Consider the following 14,619-nt stretch of genomic DNA (forward strand, 5'->3'; position numbering starts at 1 on the left):
TGTGTAAGAATCCATAACATATATTTAATGTTTTGATAAACATTCTTGAATTTCAGCTTTGTTTGAATTAGTGTTTGGAATTTTACCCTTTAGTCTACAATGATACAGAGCATTATCCAAAATAATAACGGTATTTCTTTTTAATTTAGGTAGTAATTGCTGCTTAAACCACTTTTCAAACAAAGTATTGTCCATATCTTGATAATAATCAAAGCGACAATCAGTTACACTCTTAGCAGAGTAGTATCGGTAAAGAAGTGAAAGGCAGAATTTACAACACAGTCATCAGACCAATTATGATATACGCGGTATGAGGCAAAAAGGATGTTAGAAACAACAAAGATGAAAAATTGATGGTAAAAAACTATGGGACAGAGCTAGAAGGACAGATATATGACGTATATGCAAGGTGAAGAACATCAAGAACTGGGTAAGAAATAGAAGAGTAGAATGGAACGATCATATAAGCCGAATGACAACAAATAGAGTAGTAAGGACGGCAAAAGATGGTTCCCCAATAGGAAGACGATCATTAGGAAGACAACTTACTGGAGGCACATTGGAAAAGAGACAGATGTCTGCTTGAAAAAGAAGAACATATTAGATATAGGCATAACCTATTGTACCAGTTTCTGTTACATATAGTACGTAGAGAAATAAAAATTTGTATCTAGTGTCACTCGAATTCTTTACGTACTACAAAGACACTCCAAATAATACAGTCTAATTAACAACCTCAAAGAATAAAGGCGAGATAAGTTTGTAACAGATTTAAAAGCACGTGGAAACACGTAGATTACTCTCTATTTCTTTCTGGTATGCCCTTGTGTTAGTAATCGCAGTCTATGATTTTTAGTCCTTGTTACCAGATTTCTACTTTCCTTCTTTACGTTCAAGACTATTTTCGCTCTTACCATTCGATGGTCACTTCCGGTTTAAAATTGATTTAACATAGTTGCGTTTTGAACAGCGCCTTTTTTATTGGTAAATATAAAGTCAATTTCGTTCTTGTTTAAGCCATCCTGTGATTGGCAAGTCCACTTTCTTTGGATTTTTTTTAATTGAGTGTTCATGACATACGGCCGGTCTGTGTTGTAGAATAAATTTTATAAGAGGTGTTATATATGTATAGAAAAGTGTTAGTGAATTTTGTACAGGATAAAGAAGTGTTAAATGTTGTTTGTGTATGCTCCTCAAGTTGGTGTATGTATGTAGGAATGAAAGAAAAGCATTCTATGATCAATTACCAACCGAGGTAGGAGTCATAATATCTTTGGCTTCTTCTATCAACTCTATAGTAACTTCTACGTGGCTATGTAATTTTTTATTTACTGTTATGTGGTCTATAATCGATTTCCATCTTCAAGCACTCCATGTTTATTTATAATTTTATAAATATCCTTATTTGTAGAGAATGCGTTTCTAATTTAAAGAACAACTTTGATATATACGAGTATAACAAATACATAACACTTAATGAAAAGAACATGATATGTCTTAAATAAATTAGAAAACTGAGATATAAACTTCTAGCATCTATAGTTTATTTTTATGAACGAGAGAGTAATTAGCATAATTTTAACTGGTAGCTCCGACCACTCCATGGGCGTGCTCAAGATTAATTGAAAAATTACTTTGAATAATTGTAAAAAATAAATGAATTATTTCAGTGTTATAAAGTGTTATGTGTATGTAAACAAAAGTGACCTCTTTTATCACACACTTTATTAGAACTGACTGGCCTACATTAAAAAGGGGTTTTAAAAAATTCACATTTTTTTTAATTTTTAAAAATTACAAAAGAGAAAAAGAGTTTTTAAAACCGTCTAAGGTATGTTAAATAGATGAATAAAAATATTAATATAAAACTTACAGCTACTTGTTACAAATCCAAATCAGATTCAGAAGATGAACTTTCAGAATCAAGATTTATAATAACTGGCTCGATCATTTTATCAGTAATATTGTCCAGCTTCCACATTTTTTCCTCTTCTTTAATAGTGTGATTTACTGCCTTTTCCCAGTTTTCAGGTTTTACATTATTTACGGCCTCCAAAAACAACTGTTTAACATCATGAATTTTAAAAGTGGTATTTTTTCTTGAAACTTCACTCTTTATCTGTGCCCATACCAGTTCAATCGGGTTTAATTCACAATGATATGGTGGGGATCTAAGTACTGTCATTCCACGATTTTTGGCAATTTCATCAATTTCGTATTTTTTAAATTTTTCTTTATGAAGGGCACACAACGAATAAAGTTCCTTTCTTATAGATCCGGGATGGTACGTAACATTTTTTGAACTCAGCCAATTCTGCAAGTCTTTTTTTAACCACTTGGTTGTGGGCAGTCCTTCTATAAGTCTGGAGTGATAACTTGCATTATCCATTACTATTACACAGTTCTTAGGAAGAAGATCTATCATTTGTTCGAACCATTCTTGAAAGACATCAGCGTTCATGTCTTCATGGTAGTCACCGGTACGAGTTGATTCAAAAGTTAATAAACCACCTTCAACAAAACCGTCTGAACTGCCAATGTGTACTATTATCAGCCTGCGTCCCTTTCCTGATGGTGGGTTTAAACCAGTAGATAAGTTATTTACAAAAGCGTGCCTTTGACTTGTAACAGTTTCATCCTGCCAAAATTTATTTGGTGTATGACCCTCGTTGATCCATGTTTCATCAAGATAAAATATTTTTCTTTTTTGGTTTCTCATTTCCTTTATGGTTCTTAGAAAATGTCTTCTCCATATGACAATATCGCTTCTTTCTAATAAAATAGACTTTCTGGGATTCTTTTTCCAGCGGAAGCCTATTTCTTTTAAAAGTTTCCATAACGTACTTCGACTCATTTCTGGGTAATCCTTATCATCTCGAACTGAGACAAGAACTTTATCCAATGTTGGAAATTCTTGTCTAAAGAAGAATTCATGCACTTTCCGTCGAAGTCCTTCTTTAAAATGATATTCTATTTGAAATTTTGGTTTCCCTGGAGCATTACGTGGCATTTGAAAACTACTACATTTCTCTTCTTTAATAACTTTGTAAATCGTAGATTTCCCAACACCAAGTGTACTGCTAACTAAATCAACGGTCTCATCAACACTTTCACATAAACGTTAGTCTGTAAATGATTTAAAACAATTAAATATTAATGTTTTTTCATTAACTGTTAGAGGACCAATTTTTCGGCGTTTACACGGCACTTCCAAATTTTCCATAACACTAGTATACACAATAAACTGCACCTTGCAACTGAAGTACCTACTTTTAGTGAACTGTTAAGAATTTTGAATACGCCACTTGGACCTTCCTATATACAAAATGGAAAAACCCACTATCACATTTTCTGTGGAATAAGTTTAGAAGGTAATTATCTAGTCAATTACTGTCGTAGATTCCTGGAATTAAAGAATTAAATGTTTGATTGTTGAAACCTTTACTTCGTGGAATGCACTCATTTCAGATCAAATAAAACGTTTTATTTTATCTAAAGAATTAAACTTTATTTTGCAAATAGGCAAAGAATTAAACTTTATTTTGCAAATAGATAAAATAAAACGTTTTATTTTATCTAAAGAATTAAACTTTATTTTGCAAATAGGTAGGTACTTATTAAACTTTTATTGGTTATATATAACCAATAAAATAAACATCTTACATTTCTTGCAAATTCATTAGTACCTGTTAACCTCCATCACTCCGACACTGGCAACCTTATTTAGGGATTAGTAACCCTCACAACTATTGTATTCTATTCTGCTCCAACCTTTATACCTGGTGGTCATAGTCAATTTAAAATTGTTTTCCTATATACTTCTGTAAACTTGTTGACAAATATCTGTTTTTCATTGAGTCACCCGTATCAACAGTTTAGGGATTTGCATACATAATTTATTGTTTTATTACTCTCTCATACATAAAAATACACTATAGTATGATAACGACACAACCATCTTTGACAGGGATCCGTATGTCATAGCTCGAGAGAAGCAAACATAAGGTAAGCCAAAACTTAAATGGCGGAAAAATGTGGATGGGGATGCTAGGAAAATTGGTGCGACAAACTGGCAATGCTTTTCGCTAGAACTGAGTCAGTATATTCAATAATGCTCGGAAAAGTCGGAGTCTAGTTTAAGGCTATTACAGCACCAGTAATGGTGATGGTAATTTAAATTATGTATTTTGAATAACTTTTATATTTAGATAATGCTGTCCTTGCTGTTTTAATTGTAGTTTTTATTTCCTGGCAATGATCCCACTTCCCGTTTAATATTGGTCCAAGATAAGTGTTTGTTTATTACTTACTCATTCATGAAATATTATATATTCCAGGTTTGTTAATTTCTAGACAATGTATCACAAAGTTGTTATTTTTTTAACTTATAGACACTCTGATATTTTTTTAATCTACTTAGTATAAGTAGAGTTAGTAAGTATAATATACGTTGGACTACAGATTTATTATTGATTAGGTACCTATATTACGCCAGACGTCAGGGACGAAAATGCCATTGAACCTTAAAAAATCATACAACAAGCTGAATTTTGCTGAGAATCTCAATTTTAGGATCCCGAAAACGATGCAAAAAAGTTTACCACTCCTACCCCCCGGCTTCATCCTAAAACACCACCCGTAAGGAGAGGAAAACGGAAAAAATCTATTTACCAAGAACCTGTACGCCACAGAAAGAAATGTTTCAAATAAAAAATGTAGCTGAATAATTGAACAAAAATGTTTATTAGAACTTTTTGTGTAGAATGAACCGTTTTTTTGAAACTACACTTGAAGGGACAGGCGATTTTGAATGACAGTAGGTAGAACAAAGAGTATCAATGGTAAGGTGCCAATCAAAGAAAATGGAATAATTTATGTTTAAAAATCATAAGAAGAAGAATCTGTACCAGCAGAAATAAAAGCTAATATTAAATGAAAAAAGAGAAAAAAATAAGATCGAAGACGAATGTAATATCATCCAAACGACCATTGCCAATACAGTAAGGGAAACATTGGGCGAAACCTCAAGCAAAAAAACGAGGAATGGTTTGACCAAGATTGATAACAACTAATACTTAGCAAAAATACAGCTAGGCAGAAATGTCTACAAAGCAATTCCCAATTGAATATGATATTATAAAGAACTAAGAAGGGATCCAAGGAGAATATGTAGAAGAAAAAAGAGAGAATGTTAAATACAAAAATTCAACAAATTACAATAACAGAAGAGAGACTCGGAAATTTTACAAGAAAACCAAGTGATACACGCAAGGACACATGTTAAGAACCACGGTGTGCAAGAACAAAAACGGAGTAATTATCAGCGAGAAAGAGGAACTAATGAAAAGGTGGAAGGAGCATTTTCAAGAGCTCTAACCCCGAAAAAAAAAACAAAACCAAGAAGAAGAAATAATTTATCACACAGCATAACAACTAGTTGAGAAAGAAACTATATACGTCATAAAACACCTGAAAATAACAAAGCGATTGGCACAGATGGAATAGCTGCAGAACTGATAAAGAATGGTGTGTGCTATGAAAGGTGTCCATAAACAAATCTGCATATGGACACTAGAAGTCATCTCAGAGAATTGGAAAGTAGGAATCATATTTCCTATGTACAAGGGGGGAGACAAACGACTCTGCGAAAATTTTAATGTCGCCAACAAGGTATTATCAGGAATTATATATAACCGCCTTGCATAATTTTCGGAAGAAATAATTGGTGAATACCAATGTAATTTCAGACCAAAGAGGTCAACTATAAACCAAATACATATGTTAAGAACACATGAAAAATGTGCTGAATATAACATACCAATTTACAACTTATATATTGATTTCAAACAGTCGTTTGATGGAGCAGATAGACAAAAAATGTTAAAACAACTATCCATATTAGGAATATCGAAAAAGTTAGTTAAAATGTATATAAATGACTTTGGAGGAATCAAAAGCCATGGTCAGAATATATGGAGATATGACAGATGCATTTAATAGTGAAAATGGAGTTACGCATGGTGACGCCTTATCAACAACACTTTTTAATCTAATCTTGGAAGCTATTATCAGAAAACTAGGTATGAACGGCTGTATTAATACAAGATTCACTCAAATATGCACATATTCTGATGATTTTGCCATAATAAGCCGCAATAGAAGGGTATTAAGTGAGAAAGCTATAGATTTGAAACGGGAAGCCGCTACATTTGGTCTAAATATAAATGAAAGGAAAACAAAATATATGGAGTGCACAAGGTCGATTTGACATGAGAATCTGAAAGTAGACAACCATACCTACGAAGATGCCCCAACCTTTCCCTGTCAAAAATAAATTACTGAATCGTGAGTGTAAGCTTAGAATCTACAAAACAGTAATTAAACAAGTGGTCACATATGGATGTGAAACGTGGTCCCTTTCAACTACAGATGAAAATCAATTGAGAATATTTGAGCACAAAATATTACGAAAGATATTTGGACCAACAGATTGTAGCGATGGTTCGTGGAGAATAAAAATGAACTATGAACTGGGCCCTGATTCTACTTCATTTTGATGTCGAAATTTAAAAGCGACTACGTCATGACAGTCGCAATCATTAGCGATTCTCATTCATTTCGATTGTAGTTAAAACTGGGGATATTTACTTTATCAATTTGACACTGCTGAAAATTTGGGTTGGCCCTCTTGTTTATTGGCTGCACGATGCACTACGCTTGCTGAATGTTTGTTTTGTTTACGTTACGTGAACGTCTTTTTTTTTTTCTTGTTTGAGTTGTTAAATCATAAATAGTGGCCATTCTCAATTATATTTTGAATTGAAAGAAAAGATGGCAAGGAAAGAAAAAAGGCGATGTGGGAGATCCTTAAGTTATAACCACTAAGGTTAATATAACTACTAAGATTTGACTTAGTGGTTATATTCTAATATATTTTAAAATTTACTGCAGCTTAGTAATACTTACCCTAAACATTTTGGGTATCCTAGAGACATAAACACCCTCCTCCAAATATGGTTCTAATCAAATAATTTGCAGCTTGTTTATTAAGCCGGAATTGCTGCCTAAATTGAGCATCACTTAACGAAAAAGGATTTTGAGTATCCCGTAACATTCTTCTTATCCTCCGTTGTGAGCATCGGATATCTATCCTCTCCAATTCCTCCAAAACCAGCAAATGTCCGTACAACGCAGCGATATTAATACTTTTTGCCTCAGTTTTCCTTGTAAGAATCAAAACACAACACCGCCTACCTAAACTGAACCTAAGTTCACTTCCCCCAGTCCAGCCAGTCGTGTCAGATTAATTTCGACTCGAAATGAAATTTCAACCACTTTCTTGAAGTTGAAATTAATTTCGATAAATCGAAAATTAGTGACGTCATTTGGTTAGTTCAGCTGAAATCCACAAGGCTCGCAAAGTCGCATTTCGACGTCGCCATATTAATTTCGATATGTTTTGAGTCGAAATCTCAATTAGAATCAGGGCCCTGGATGAATTAATGCAGAGCTTAGATATCATTAGATAAAGACTAAACTGGCTTGGCCACTTAAAAAGAATGCCAGATAATCGAGCTGTAAAAGTAATTAAGAGATGGAAATCCCAAGGAGATAGGTCAAAGAATGTCCCTTAAAATGTGGATAGACGATGTAGTGGAAGATCTAAAAGCCATGAACATCAGGCAGTGACGAAGAAAAGTATGCGACAGGGCACAATGGAAGAACGTTGTTAAGCAGGCGAAGACTCACAAAGGATTGCAGCGCCATTAGAAGAAGAAGATCAACTCCACGGTAAAAATCACGTCTACGTTACTATGAATTGCATTTCACACTTAGCAACCCATATCCAGTTAACTTATTCTAAAAACCAATATACAGCTGCTTTATTTGTGGACATTTCTGGTACATATGATAACGTTATTCTCGACCTTGGCTTGATCAACTTGTTAAATTAGGAGTGCCTAGTAAATGTGCTTATGTCCTAGCCTAGACAATCTATTTACAAATAGACAAGTCCATATTCGTTTAAATAATTCACTAATTGGCCCAAGGATAGTTAACAAAGAGTTACCTCAGGGCTCAGTTCTTAGTCCCTTACTATTTAACTTGTATTTATTAAACTTACATACTATGGAAATGCAGTGTAACATTTTACAATATGCTGATGAATTCTGTTTCTATGTTGAGAAAAAAACGTTTCAAAAATGTTTTAATGCCCTTAAAGTAAATATGTCTTATTGCAAAAAGTCTTTTGATAGTTATGGGCTTGACATCTCACCTAAGATGTCAGGTGTAGTATTTTTTTCGAGACACAGGTTACCAAAAGTTAGTACGTTAAAATTCTCCCAGCTGGAAATTCCTATATATAACAGTTTTACGTACGAGCATATACGAGATCAATTTTGGACTATGGAAGCTTTTTCTATGGATCAGCGACAAAATCTCGTTTGATTAAATTGGATCAAATACAATACAAAGCTTTAAGGTTAGTCCTAGGAGCTCTCAAATCTACTCCCACAGCAACTCTTTTGGCACAATGTAACGATCCACCTTTATATTTAAGACGTCTATTTTTGGCAGAAAAATTTATTCTTAAATGCCAGTTTAATAATCAAAACAGCTTATTACAAAAAATATCTTGTCTCTCTGTTGAAAATCTAACAAACAAATGGTGGGCAAATAAAAACTCTTCAACTCTAGCTGTTGCTTTTCGCAATTTATCACAATATTCATTCAATGGAGAAGGGATTCCATTCTTTGGCTCCAATTATGACATACTACATGAATATAAACCTGCTGAAGTAATTCCTTCATCTATTTTAATTGTTCACGAAGATTTATTAGTACAGAGCAAGCTGGAAAACGTAACCATTCTTGTAAAATTTATACCGATGGCTCAAAATCGCCTGCTGGTGTTGGCTGTGCCATTTACATAGACAATATTCAAGATTATTTTCACTACAAATTAAAATCAAATTGCTCAATATTCACAGCTGAATTGGTAGCCATTGTCAAGGCATTGGATTGGGTAATTAATAGCACATTATATCTCAAACGATATATAATTTTATCTGATTCACAGTCCATCCTCCTCGCATTAAGACACTGCTCTAAACACATATATACCAACAGACTAATTGTAGGTGCGCTTGAAAGGCTAAGGATCCTAACTTCTCTAAAAAGAATTGTTAAAGGTCACTCTAATATTCCAGGCAATGAAAAAGTAGACCATTTGGCCAAAGACGCTACTTTAGTGGGTATAGAATACAACGAGTTGCCCAAATGGGATTTCGTTTCAGCTAGGAAGAAACATGTTAGACTTAATTGCGAAATTGAGTGGCAATCCTTTACTAACAGTAGCAAGAATACATACCGCAGTATATATCCAACTCTTCCATCTACTCCCCCAAATGACAGAAACTCCATCTCTCGGAAAAGTTATACTATGTACGTTAGATGCCTTTTTGGACATGCTACAGTAAACGCTTACCTATATGAAATAAAACTTTCCGAAAGTGATATATGTGAATATAATGGTAGTTATGACGACCTTAACCAGTGGATGTTTCAATGTCTGTATAATCAAGAAGCCATAAAATTTTTGTTTTATGCCATCTCCCAACAAAAGATCATACTGCCGCAGAACGTTGCTTCTATTCTCTATTTAGGTATTCGAAATCCAACTATTAGATCGATTTTATGGGAATTTTTCAAACGTACCAACCGGAAAATCTAAACTGCCTTTTTCACTGTTGTGTGAATCCGAAATGGTAGTACGTTAAAGTACATTCATTTAGCAAATTCCCATCTGTAAATATGAGCACGTGTTGATATTCGCCGTCTCATTCGTCAAGAGGCTATTAAATATAATTCATTACCTTAAGCCAGACAGATATATGACAGATTGTGTTATATTTATGTTATAAGTATTGTTAAGTTATTTACTGGTCGTGTTATTTTTTAGAGTTTAGTTTAATTGTGATTTAATGATTAAATTTCAATAAATTCTTACACTAACAGTTTCAAAAGTAAATATTTTTAAAAATCATATGATACACATCAGTACGACCCTGTTTGGCTTTCACGTGCTTCTATTGACAATTGGGAATTTGTAAAATGAATAGGGTTTAGTTGTTGTATTTTCCATTGTCTTTCCTTTTATGTCATTTACCTTTAACTGTTGCCTGTATTGTTTATTTAAAAAAAAGTCGCTATATTCACCTTAACGTGAAGCGTGTGTTCCTGATAATTCCTTTTTGTATAGTCACCCAATAGTGTTTTCAATAGGAACGTTAGGAAATTGATTTAATGAACGAACGGTTAGCAAATTGTCAGAAATGAATTTAAAGGAAATGTAGGAGTTACTTGTTTTTACGTATTCAACCAATTATCTGGCTAAATAGGTCTTGAACCTAATGCCAAAAAAAAATCATGTCTACGTTTCACAATTTTGCCATTTTTTACAATTCTTATGAGATCAATAAAATTTATTACTTCCCTTGACCGGTCACTATGAAATTTTCATTGTTAGAGCCTAATGTTCAAAACCTAAACCTATAGCACGAAATTTCTTTTTCGGAGGCATTTGAAATAAAAAAAGCTGATTTACAAATTACAAGAAAGCTTTCTCATTACAAACGATCTAAAATGTTTAAAACTGCTTTTTTTCAATTGCACAAGTACGTTCTTCAAAACTGCACCCCTTCAGGTACAAATTCTACTACATAACGTCTTCGTGGAACCATTTCCAGTGATGTGAGATCGTTTGTGATGTGAAAGTTGGAATTCAGCTTTTTTTAGGCATATTTCAAAAGCCTCATATGTTGTCAAAACTCAAAATCGAAATTTCTTTGAAGATTAGGCTCTAAAAATGAAAATTCTTCAGTGGCCGGTCAGTAGAAGTGATACATTTTATTGATCTCGTGAGGATCGTAAAAAATGACAAAAGTCGGGCACGTTTATATTTATTTAATGTTACCGTTAAATTTACGTTTAACCGTTGCCGTTCAAAATTTATGACTAGACTTCGGCAAATATGCATATTGCATATTTTGCATATTGTGAATATTTTATGCAAATATTTCATATTTTGGCATATTTGTATAAAAGTTTGCATAAAGTGCATAAAAGTTCAGATTTTTATACTGTATTTGAAAATTTTTAAACATACCAATTTATTTCAATTCTTGTATAAAATTTTGTAGTCATTTTAATCAAGAAATGATCTAAGTACGTAATCTCTACAGGTAAAAAACATTTACAATTTCAAAGAAGATCAATTTAAGTAGCCCTCAACATTCTTAGAAAGTCTCAGTCACTGAGGCATTCAGTTATTGGATAATCGCTAAGGGTTCGCTCATTTGTATTTTATGATCTAATCCCCAAATCTATCTACAATTTATTGTATCTTAACAGCAGGTAAACGGCTAATAGTTTTGTTCCTAATTTAGGGATTTTCCAAAATCTCCCAGTTTATTGAATTAGGTACCTAAACATTTCTAATTTGATGCTCAGATTTGTAAATCATTTTTGTTTTGATATTCAAAGCGTAAACACTCGTTGTGCGTAACAAAAAGGAAGATTGTGATTTTATAATGCCTAAAACAACCAGTGCTTCAACTTGGATTAAACCTTATAAAGAGCTGTCTATGGATATGGGAAAAATCTACTGTTCAGTCTGTGGCAAAATTGTAAGTATCTAATATTTTCTATTAAATATCTAATATTTCATACATACAGGGTGTTTCCAAATGACACTTACAACGTTTGACTGTAGATACTTCTCGAAAAATTGAACAAAACGATATAGTTAATGAGGGGTCAAACTTATTTACTTTTCGAGATACAGGGTGTTAAAATTAAAAAAAATTAAATTCTTTTAGTTAATAACAACAATAACTTTAAAACCAATAAACGTATTTACTTGAAATTTAGTACTCGTAGGTTGTTTTTAAATGAAAAATAGCTTCCTTTAGTAAGAAAAAATTGTCCATGGTACAATACAATGGTGTGTATTTAGAAAAATTTTTCACCTTTACTTTTTTTTATGAAGTCAGCTATTCTAAAACACAATTATTTTTATTGTAATTGAATTAACAAAAAAAAAAAACTTTTGTTGAATTTTAAAATAAGTTATATGATGTACTAATGGTTAGTAACAAAAACTAATTTGTGGATTAATACTGCATTTAAAACACTTAGCGAGTGTTTTTTTTTTCCAAACCAGTTATTTGATTAACCAAAAACACCTTGTATATTTTTATATTTTAAAGGTTGGGTTAAAATAAAGGTTTTTATTTTTATTTATAGATAGCATGTGAGAAGAAATTTCAGATAGACCAACATGTGAGAACTGCTTCACACATTGCAAAAAAAGGAAAAATAGGAGGAAAACATCAAACTTCAATGGCTAAATGTTTCCAATCTACTTCAAAAAAATTAGATGAGCAAGAAACTTTTAATGAAGACTTGTGTCGCGCATTAGTGTCTGCAAACATACCGCTTTCAAAATTAGCAAATGTAAATTTTAGTTCGTTTCTAAAAAAATATTGCAAACTTAATGTTCCAAGTGATCGGTCTCTAAGAAGAAATAATGTGAACGGGCTATACTCGTCGGTGTTAATTAATATTAAGGAAGAAATTGCAGATAATTATTTTTACATATCTGTAGACGAAACCACTGATTCCTCAGGAAAGTATATTGCTCATTTATTGATTGGTGTTCTTAAAGAAGATACCTTACCAAAATCTCATCTTATTTCATGCCAGCAACTTGAGAAAACAAATGCTTTAACAATTTCGCGTTTTATACAAGAAACATTAGCAACTTTTTTTCTTCCGACAACTATTCCTTCTAATAAATTACTGCTTATTTTATCGGATGCTGCTCCTTATATGGTGAAAGCAGGACAAAAGTTAAAAATATTTTCTCCAGATTTAATACATGTTACTTGTGTAGCGCATGGATTAAACAGAGTTGCAGAGGAAATACGAAAAAAGTTTCCTCTTGTAAATACCATGATATCCAGTGTCAAAAAAGTATTTCTTAAATCTCCTATAAGAATTCAACTTTATAAAGAAATGCTACCTAACATTCCTCTTCCACCACAACCTATTTTAACGCGATGGGGAACATGGTTAGAAGCAGCTAATTTTTATGCAGATCATTTTGTTAAAATAAAGAACATAATTGATACGTTAACAGATGAAAGTTCCCAATCTCTTTTGGATTCTAAACAAACTTTTCAGAGTAACTTGCTTCAACAAGAACTTTCATTTATAAAATCAAATTTTAGTTTTGTTCAAAAAACAATTACTCAGTTAGAATCACCAAAACTGTCATTGTTCGAAAGTACAGCATTAATAAAAGAATTTGCGTCATGTTGTCGGAACGTTAGAGGTAATATTGGAAAAGATATTTTAAAAAAATTTGAAGCTACTATGGAAAAAAATAAAGGTTACCATATTCTTTCTGAAGTAGTCAGTGTTCTAGCTGGAAATATTTCGGAAACAATTAATTTAGAACCAAATGTTTTGGTTAGTTTGAAAAATGCTCCCGTTACATCAGTTGATGTTGAACGAAGTTTTTCCATATATAAATATATGTACTCAGACAGAAGCCACAAGTTTTTGTTAGAAAATTTTGAACACCACTTGGTCATTTATTGTTACCATAATTCTAAATAAGTTTATTCATACTTAAAAATGATGTAGTTACTTAAAATAAATGTAAATCTTAATGAATAGTAGGAAATATTTAGTTATGTACACTTTTTTTTTTTAAATAAAATTGTTACTATTTTACGATTTTTTTATTTATTTGTATGCATATTTTGTAAAATATTTGCATATTTTCGGGTAAACACGTGCATATTTATGCGCATATTTTCTACATTTTTATTTGCATATTTGCCGAAGTCTATTTATGACCAATAAAAAAATCAATCAAAATTCACGACTCGCCCTATATATTATTAAACAATAAGAGCACACACTTTTTATTATAGTACATACGAAGTAGGAGTTCCTCATGACTCACCCTGTATAAAATTTTTCACTTATCGATATTGATAAACTTACGGTTTTGGGCTTCTTCCTCCTGAAACTCCCTTGCACGTTCGGTTCATCGTCTCTAATCGCGGGAACATCGAGGTTTCCGAGGGTGAGATTCCCCAAGCGTCCATTCTCGCTACTCCACCGCTCACAAACTGACCGACACACTGATCACATGCTCATTACCAAACATTAATTTTTGAGTAAATGACTCATTAATTTAAACTGGAAATATTACTCTAGAGAGACTTGACACGTGTGTTGGTGCGAAATACGAAAATAGGAGGCTGCAGCCGGGTTTTGCCAGTAACAATGAGCATTTCTAGTATTTATTGGCTTTGGCAACGTTACTTAATTGTAATGTCTTAATTAACATGCGGAAAACAAGGAGGATACACTTGCTAAGCCAATATACAATGTAGTACAAATACATTAAAATTTTTTTGATTTTGGCACAGACTTACCAGGTGTTATTCGTAAATTTATCTGACAATCGACAGCTTTTATACAGGTGGTATAGTTAACGAAAATGTACACTGTGGACAAAGAATACCGTACTGTATTTGT

The 14,619-nt window shown here is 32.5% G+C and overlaps 1 protein-coding gene across 1 annotated transcript in view; it reads right to left on the reverse strand.

Moving 5' to 3' along the window:
• Positions 1-14,340, reverse strand: part of FipoQ (F-box/LRR-repeat protein FipoQ) — a 30,462-nt gene extending 16,122 nt beyond the window's left edge. The window contains exon 1 of the mRNA XM_072531346.1: positions 14,080-14,340. The gene's annotated coding sequence lies outside the window, so the exon portion shown is untranslated. The remainder of the gene's footprint in view (positions 1-14,079) is intronic.
• Between the last annotated feature and the right edge of the window lie 279 nt (positions 14,341-14,619).

Source organism: Diabrotica undecimpunctata, chromosome 5, assembly GCF_040954645.1.
Source record: "Diabrotica undecimpunctata isolate CICGRU chromosome 5, icDiaUnde3, whole genome shotgun sequence".
Lineage (NCBI taxonomy): Eukaryota > Metazoa > Arthropoda > Insecta > Coleoptera > Chrysomelidae > Diabrotica > Diabrotica undecimpunctata.